This window comes from Mytilus californianus, unplaced genomic scaffold (genome assembly GCF_021869535.1).
Source record: "Mytilus californianus isolate M0D057914Y unplaced genomic scaffold, xbMytCali1.0.p SCAF_13, whole genome shotgun sequence".
NCBI classification, from domain to species: Eukaryota; Metazoa; Mollusca; class Bivalvia; order Mytilida; family Mytilidae; genus Mytilus; species Mytilus californianus.
Window position 1 is genome coordinate 32645238 of NW_026262615.1, and position 6905 is coordinate 32652142.

A 6905-nucleotide genomic window follows, 5' to 3' on the forward strand; every position below is an offset into this window, starting at 1 on the left:
ATGGTGAACTAGCAAACACAAAGAAAATAATAATCGCTCTTTTTCATTTTTCTCTCCGCTTTGGATTTGTGACAAAGAAGCATTGTTAATCAAAATAGACCTTGAGTGAAAAGGTGCATTGTGAAAACAAAATCAAAGTTATCAAATTGAAGACTAAGCTCACACATAATTTTTCACGACTTATGGGATTGACCTAAAAATGTCTAAACGTCTAACAGCCACGTCATGGTATGTGAAGCCACACTAACATATAAAAAATATGAAAATAGCAATAGCGAATATCATTAATCAATACAGCAAGCAAAATTGCTAGAAAATAAAAAAAGAAAATGAAACAAAACTGGAATACATATGAGCTTTGATGGTAGTTTAAAGATGTTTAATTTGATGCATTAATCATTTATAACATATGGTAAAATCAGATGAATTGCAAACTAAAACTCATTCTTATTAATTTGTTATTCTTTCGAAGTCCATTTAAGTCATGTAGCTAATAAGGTTTCTACGTATTAATGCATTCCTGGTTGTCCAATTCTTGAGTTTGAGCGCCCCTGATAACGATAAAAACAGAAAAGTGCTTTTGATGCATTTTCATAAACCTATTTTTAGAGAAACTACAAACACCATAACCCTACACTGAATATATTTACACAGGAATTTTATTATGTGGGGAAAATCTTTGAACGACGCTTTTGTTGCAAGTTTTCTTAGTTGATAAGTAAAAAAAGATCATATTTAACAAAACATTATAAATACACATTCTAAGGTTACTTTACGGGTACCAAATATATGTTACTTCATGTATTTGCGTCTTGATAGAACTTAGTTGTTCTAAGGTTTTTAGAAATGTTATAAAAAGTCAAGTATGAACTCAAATTTTCGGTGACGTTGAAGTATTCATTATATACAAACAGGTACCCTTCTAACCAAATATGCATACCTGGAAAGGCTTCGGTTTTCCCTTTAGTAATGTGATCATCGGATAATTTCTTTTCAAAGTCACAATGAAGTCCAGACGACTCTGCGAAAACATTTCTTATATTCTTTTCCTCCTCTATGATTAGACAGGAAAAAAAACCAACATCAATTAATATACAGCGTTATGAATAATTTCCTTCCGAAACACTGATGTGTTCAGAAATTCAATTTCCTGTTATTTATGTAATTATGTGAATAACAGAGATAACATACATGATAAAGTTCTATTATAACGCATTTTTGACATACAAATGATTGAAAACATTTGTGTAAAGCTTGTATTTGTAATAATCATTCCACAAATACATGTGTATTAAATATTGTTCTTCATAGTGTCTCATCCCTATTGAAGTGCTGATATCAAACTGTCTTTCAGTTCTGTTCATACTTTTACGATTTAATATTACAAATTCGAAAGGTGTGATGTCTTTCGTAACTGCCAAAAAAATCAATCGCATGATAGTTTTTCTCTCAATAAAACTTGATCGACTGAGCTGCTGGTGAACTACCAGATTCCAATGATACCAATTTGTCAGTCTTTCGTTGTGAATATGGCTAATTCACATAAAACATTTTGATAATATTTCTACATTCTCAAAAAAACTTTGAAAAGATAATTCCATACAAACTAAGATTACGAATACGTTTTGTACGTTTTATGTTAACTTTGCTCTCTTTAAGATTTATTTATTAGCCCAACCAAAGTCTCGAGTTTGACTGATAAATGTTTTTTCGATAGAATATATTTCGTATGCGTTGACATCTGTATTTTATCACGATACATCAACATCACTTATGTAATGATTCCGATCACTTCCACGTGGTTTGATAACAAATTTATGTGCAAAAAATGGGTATTGTAAATAGTTTAATAGTAACGGAAGTTTAAACGCAAAAAGCTACAATATGGTAAATTTTATGGTTTACCTGTTGTTACAGAACTTTTTATCTTTAATTCCATATATATTTCTGCTTGTTCAGAAGTCTTCACTTCTCCTGCCGCTAGAATTCTCTTAACCAGTGCTTGCATTCTTGATTTAAGTATTATTTCACTTGAAAAAGTATCTGGCACTGTTTTCATTTGTAGTAAAATACAGCCATGTTTAACGGTGACGAATGTCCATCCATCATTTATGTCAGATGAGGTTTCCTTTTCAAGACCATTTCGCATCTTATCTTCATCTATGTTCTTTAGTTTTACTTTTAAATCGACCTCTTTGTCACTATCTGCTGTAAAGAAATTCTAGCATTTATGTTGTTGTAAGCTTAATGAATATCATTATTTTGACAAAAAAAAAGCTAAAATCGCAGGTTGAATTATTTAAAGATTCAACTCCATACATTATTGATATGATATGTTTATTTCATTCTAATAAAAAAAAATCTAAAATTAGGTTGAATTGATTCACTAAAGTCTTGCTACTTGTAAAAGATGATATCTATATATGAACGTATTGACAATTTTTTTTTCTTGTACTACTGAACTAAAGTTACAGAATGAGAATTAAATACCATTTTCTGAGAGTGAGCCTTGTGTTGCGGAACTGGTACCGGTTAATGATGATGCTGAAAAAAAAGCCTTTAAATTCCCAATTTCCTGTATAAGCTCTCCATGGTTTTTGAAAGATTGATCTGTAGTAAAAAAAAACATGGATTTGAAGTCAAATAGAAATTTTAGCTAGATTAAAAAAAAGAAATAGACGCATTAAGCTAAATTTTATAAGTACACAAAACTTTTAATGAATATTTTGTTTGTATCTTTGTATTTGTTTGTGTATCAATAAGAGTTCGCATTAATCAGTATAATCAATGATGACTTAAATGAATGCATGAATGAATAAATAAATACATGAATAAATAAATAAACTCATAAATAAAAAAAAAAAAAAAAAAAAAAAAAAATAAATAAATAAATAAATAAATAGATATATAAATAAATAAATAAATGAAAATGAATAAATAAATAAAAAATATATAAATAAATAGGTAAATAAATGAATGGATGAATAAATAAATAAATAAATGAATAAATAAATAAATAAATAAATAAATAAATAAATAAATAAATAAATAAATAAATAAACTAGGATGATATAAGTAAGGAATCAAAATAGTAATATCAAGAGCAAGTGACAGTCATAATTGAAAACATTTTTTACTTAATGTAATCAATGTATCTTGCTGTATTAGATTATGACATAATACGATCTGTTACACAAGGAACCCAACAAGTTTTGAAGAAAATAAAAAATTAAATTAAAACTTCCGAAATTGAGATTACTCTATGGTGAACATATCTTATGCATGATATTTACGTCAGATTTACACAATAATAATCTTCTCGGAAATATATGGTATATATTTAACATTGGTCGTTTAGTAGAAAACAAGTAAAACTAATGCCTTTGAATATTTTCTTATCTTCTAAATCCTTGATAACGCAAACCTAAAACACACATGGGCTTTTCTATCAAGATACATAATATCAAACGTAATGCAAACGAAATATTGAGAGTAAATCAGTCATAATTTCGTAATTTATCTGCAAGGATTTGAAATACCACGAAATTTTTTATCTTCACCTTCCTGGCGCGCTTGTGCTTTTCTTATATCATCAAGTGTCTTGTTCTGTTCAATTTGGGTTCTCATGTAGTCCGTACAGTTTTGTGCATCCTACCAAATGAAAGAAATTTAAATTGTTAAACTATAAGACAATGGGTTTTGAAATCTACGGTAGTTCTTGATTCCTTTTAAATTTTACGAAATAATTAAATAACTACAATGAATGAATGTGTTTTAAACATTATAACTTATATGGTGACATGTTAACAAATTTTACTCCTTAACACATTTAATATAGTAGCAAGGGAAACAGAATTAAAAAGGAATAACCAACAGTTAAATCCACCGAATCAAAGTTATTGAGTATATATAAAGGACAGAATGTTGGTAAAGCTTGATTTGTACCGCAATATAATCTTTTGACCTATACTTGTTAGTTTCTGTGTCATTTGGTCTCTTGTGGAGAATTGTCTCATTTGCAATCATACCACATCTTCTTATTTTTTTATAACGACAATGAATGATGAAAGCCGCACTTTATGGAAAGGGTGTGGGGCTCTTTTGGATTTACATCAATCAGGAACACACAAACACAAGTATTTGAATGACAAGGATGGATAAGTACATAAATGCATGAAAAGTTTATTGATCAAAAGTCACTTGAAAAGAACATTTGTATCAGAACCCTCTTTCTTTTGCGAAATGAACTGTGGTATAATACCTTTGCAATAAGTTTTCAGTGTAATAAACCATGCATATTTTAAACCAACACTATTTACAGGCATTATTAGTTACATCATAATCAGGTTCAAAACTAGTCTAAAGATAGTGTTATTATCATCATTCTGTAATTAACTATGACAGTTTTATATAAATAATATGAGAAAACAAGAAAAATAGTGTTGGCAGTAATTTTAATCTTTATCATGCAGTATTTTTTTCAACATTCAAAACAGTTTACTCTATTTCCGCGACGATCGCCTTTATTGTGCGGTTATATATACCTAAGTGCTGCAGGTATAGTGTCCAATGAAGATTCGATACAAACAAGTTGTATGTGAAAAAATCCAGAAATATTCAGCTGGTTTGATTGAAACGGGTTTTCAACCTCTCCATGTCTTGAATAATACTCGCCGATATGACCATATAGAGTAGGTATATTATATTGGACTTGAGCAGTTAAATGTTTCTGCATTGTCTACTTCGATATAGGTCTAACATCAATACTTTGGGTGCAAATAAAAGCATGTCCAACTTCTTTAATATAACTTGTGTGTTGTGAAGAACGTCTTTCAAGGCAAAAACGACGGATCAAAATAGACGACTTTGGATAGAAATGACACATGTAAGTCAGAGGTAATGTTTTGATATAAAAGAATATAACGACAATAATGAATAGAAATGGTGATTATATATTCACTCCAACCAATAACAAAATAAATAATACCAATTCCACTTCACCAGATGCGCATTTAAAACAAAAATAAATGTATATTCAGTGATTCTCGAGGCCAAAACATTTGAAAATCCAAAACCTAATAAAATAATTGAAGAGTTTATACACTTATGAAATATTTCGGTAACATCAGAGTTATACTCATATTTTCTATTTAAAAACAGCCTTATTTTAATCTATTTATCTATATTCGAAAATGTCTAATCATAAAGAACATATTATTCATACCATAGCTTTATAAGTTAATAAAAAGAAAAAAAAAAGAAACGCTTGAATCAACATGAAAAAACGTTTTTGATTGTCTACGGAGGTTTCCATACGTTGATGAATATGTAGTTGTTCTTATAGATCGCCTTTTTTGTAGATATAAACAATGCAATTTCCCAGAGAAACTACGTTTAAACGGTAACTAAAATTCGGTACTACCCCTCCCTTCACTTTGAGTCCACCTTATATTTCAATGTGTCCGCTACACAACAGCATTTATACTGATAAAATTCCCAAGTTGCGCCTTTATGATATAAAACATTGAGATAATATCTGCAAACCAGAAGGTAAACGAAACAAAATATCTTTGAATATTAAATATTCCCAAAACAGGGAGTGGTTTGTGAATCAGCTGTATTTAAAAAACGCAACCTATACTAACATTTACTGCAATAGAAAAAAATGTACTTCTTATCACAACAATACTTATTTATCAGAAACATAGCCTAAACGAATTCAGTGCATATACTATAACTTTTTTTTTACAGAACATGAAATACCTTAAAGATTTTATCAAAATGATGTTAAGAGTCATTAAAAAACTCCTGGGTATAAAGTTCTTTTATAAAAAACATTTTCTGTATGAAAGTTCATTTTCAGTTTTATTTTGGAATCATAAAAACATATTATTCAATCAAGTTGATTTAATGCTTGATAGAGTCAAACTTGTCCAATTTGCTCAGAAGTAGGTGTATCATTCTCATAACTAAATTTAAACAACATAAATGCTAATCTCTATTGCGGTTAACTCCCACACTCCTTATATAACGCCATAAGTCTTACCTTTTCAATCATGTCAATTTTCGAACGGAGTTCTTGAATGGTTGTAGCTTTTAAAGATTGTTGTCTTTTATCTTCGATGATCATCTTCATATATTTTTTATCAATATTTGACAAATTACATAATGCATCGGATACTTCAGTCCACATTAAATCAAGTTCAGGTTCCGTAAAAATATTGGTTTTAAGCGCGTGGCATACTTTATTCCGAATGTTTATTAAAATATCTAGTTGATTTTCCTCTGATGTTGTTAATAATGACGGCAATGGTGAATTAAGACATAAGCTTTTTATGTCACATAAATCTAAGTCATTTATGGAAATGTTTTTTTCTTCGTATTTGCATATACATATCTCTAGAAATGCCGTGACATTCCTCCTTCGGCGTCCATTGGAACAAGTGTTTTTTTTTACATAGGCAAACAATTTTTCGAATATGTTTGTATTCAGATTTCCTGTTTTCCGAATTAAGCGACCTGTATTTGGGCAATTACAACAAACATGATCTTTCTTATCCCATTGATGATACAAATGGTGCTTTGCTATTTTTAAAAAATCCTTAAATGAATTAGTTTGATGTAGTTTTAGTATCTTTTCAGTTGCTAGGACTCGTACAATTTCTGCAGCAAAATTCAAAATACATTCGAACAAAAGGAGAAAGTCGACATCAGTCATTTCTCTGAAAGAAACAGATACGTGTATTGATAAACACATGAAGTATAAATTTAAAGAAACTTTTTCTTTAATTTGAATTGAAAAAAAACCAATATCAACTCATATGTTTTGTAATATTTTAGTTTGTTTGACGGTAAATTCGGAATTGCTCTGCTTTCTCAGCACAAGTTGGTTTATTAATTTATTT

The 6905-nt window shown here is 29.2% G+C and overlaps 1 long non-coding RNA gene across 1 annotated transcript; it reads right to left on the minus strand.

Moving 5' to 3' along the window:
• Positions 1 to 2496: 2496 nt before the first annotated feature.
• On the minus strand, positions 2497 to 6636 carry LOC127723805 (uncharacterized). The gene is made up of 3 exons (XR_007992262.1): positions 6047 to 6636; positions 3561 to 3651; positions 2497 to 2610 (listed from the first exon to the last, which is right to left on the minus strand). It is a non-coding gene; the product is annotated as an uncharacterized LOC127723805 (long non-coding RNA).
• Positions 6637 to 6905: the final 269 nt, after the last annotated feature.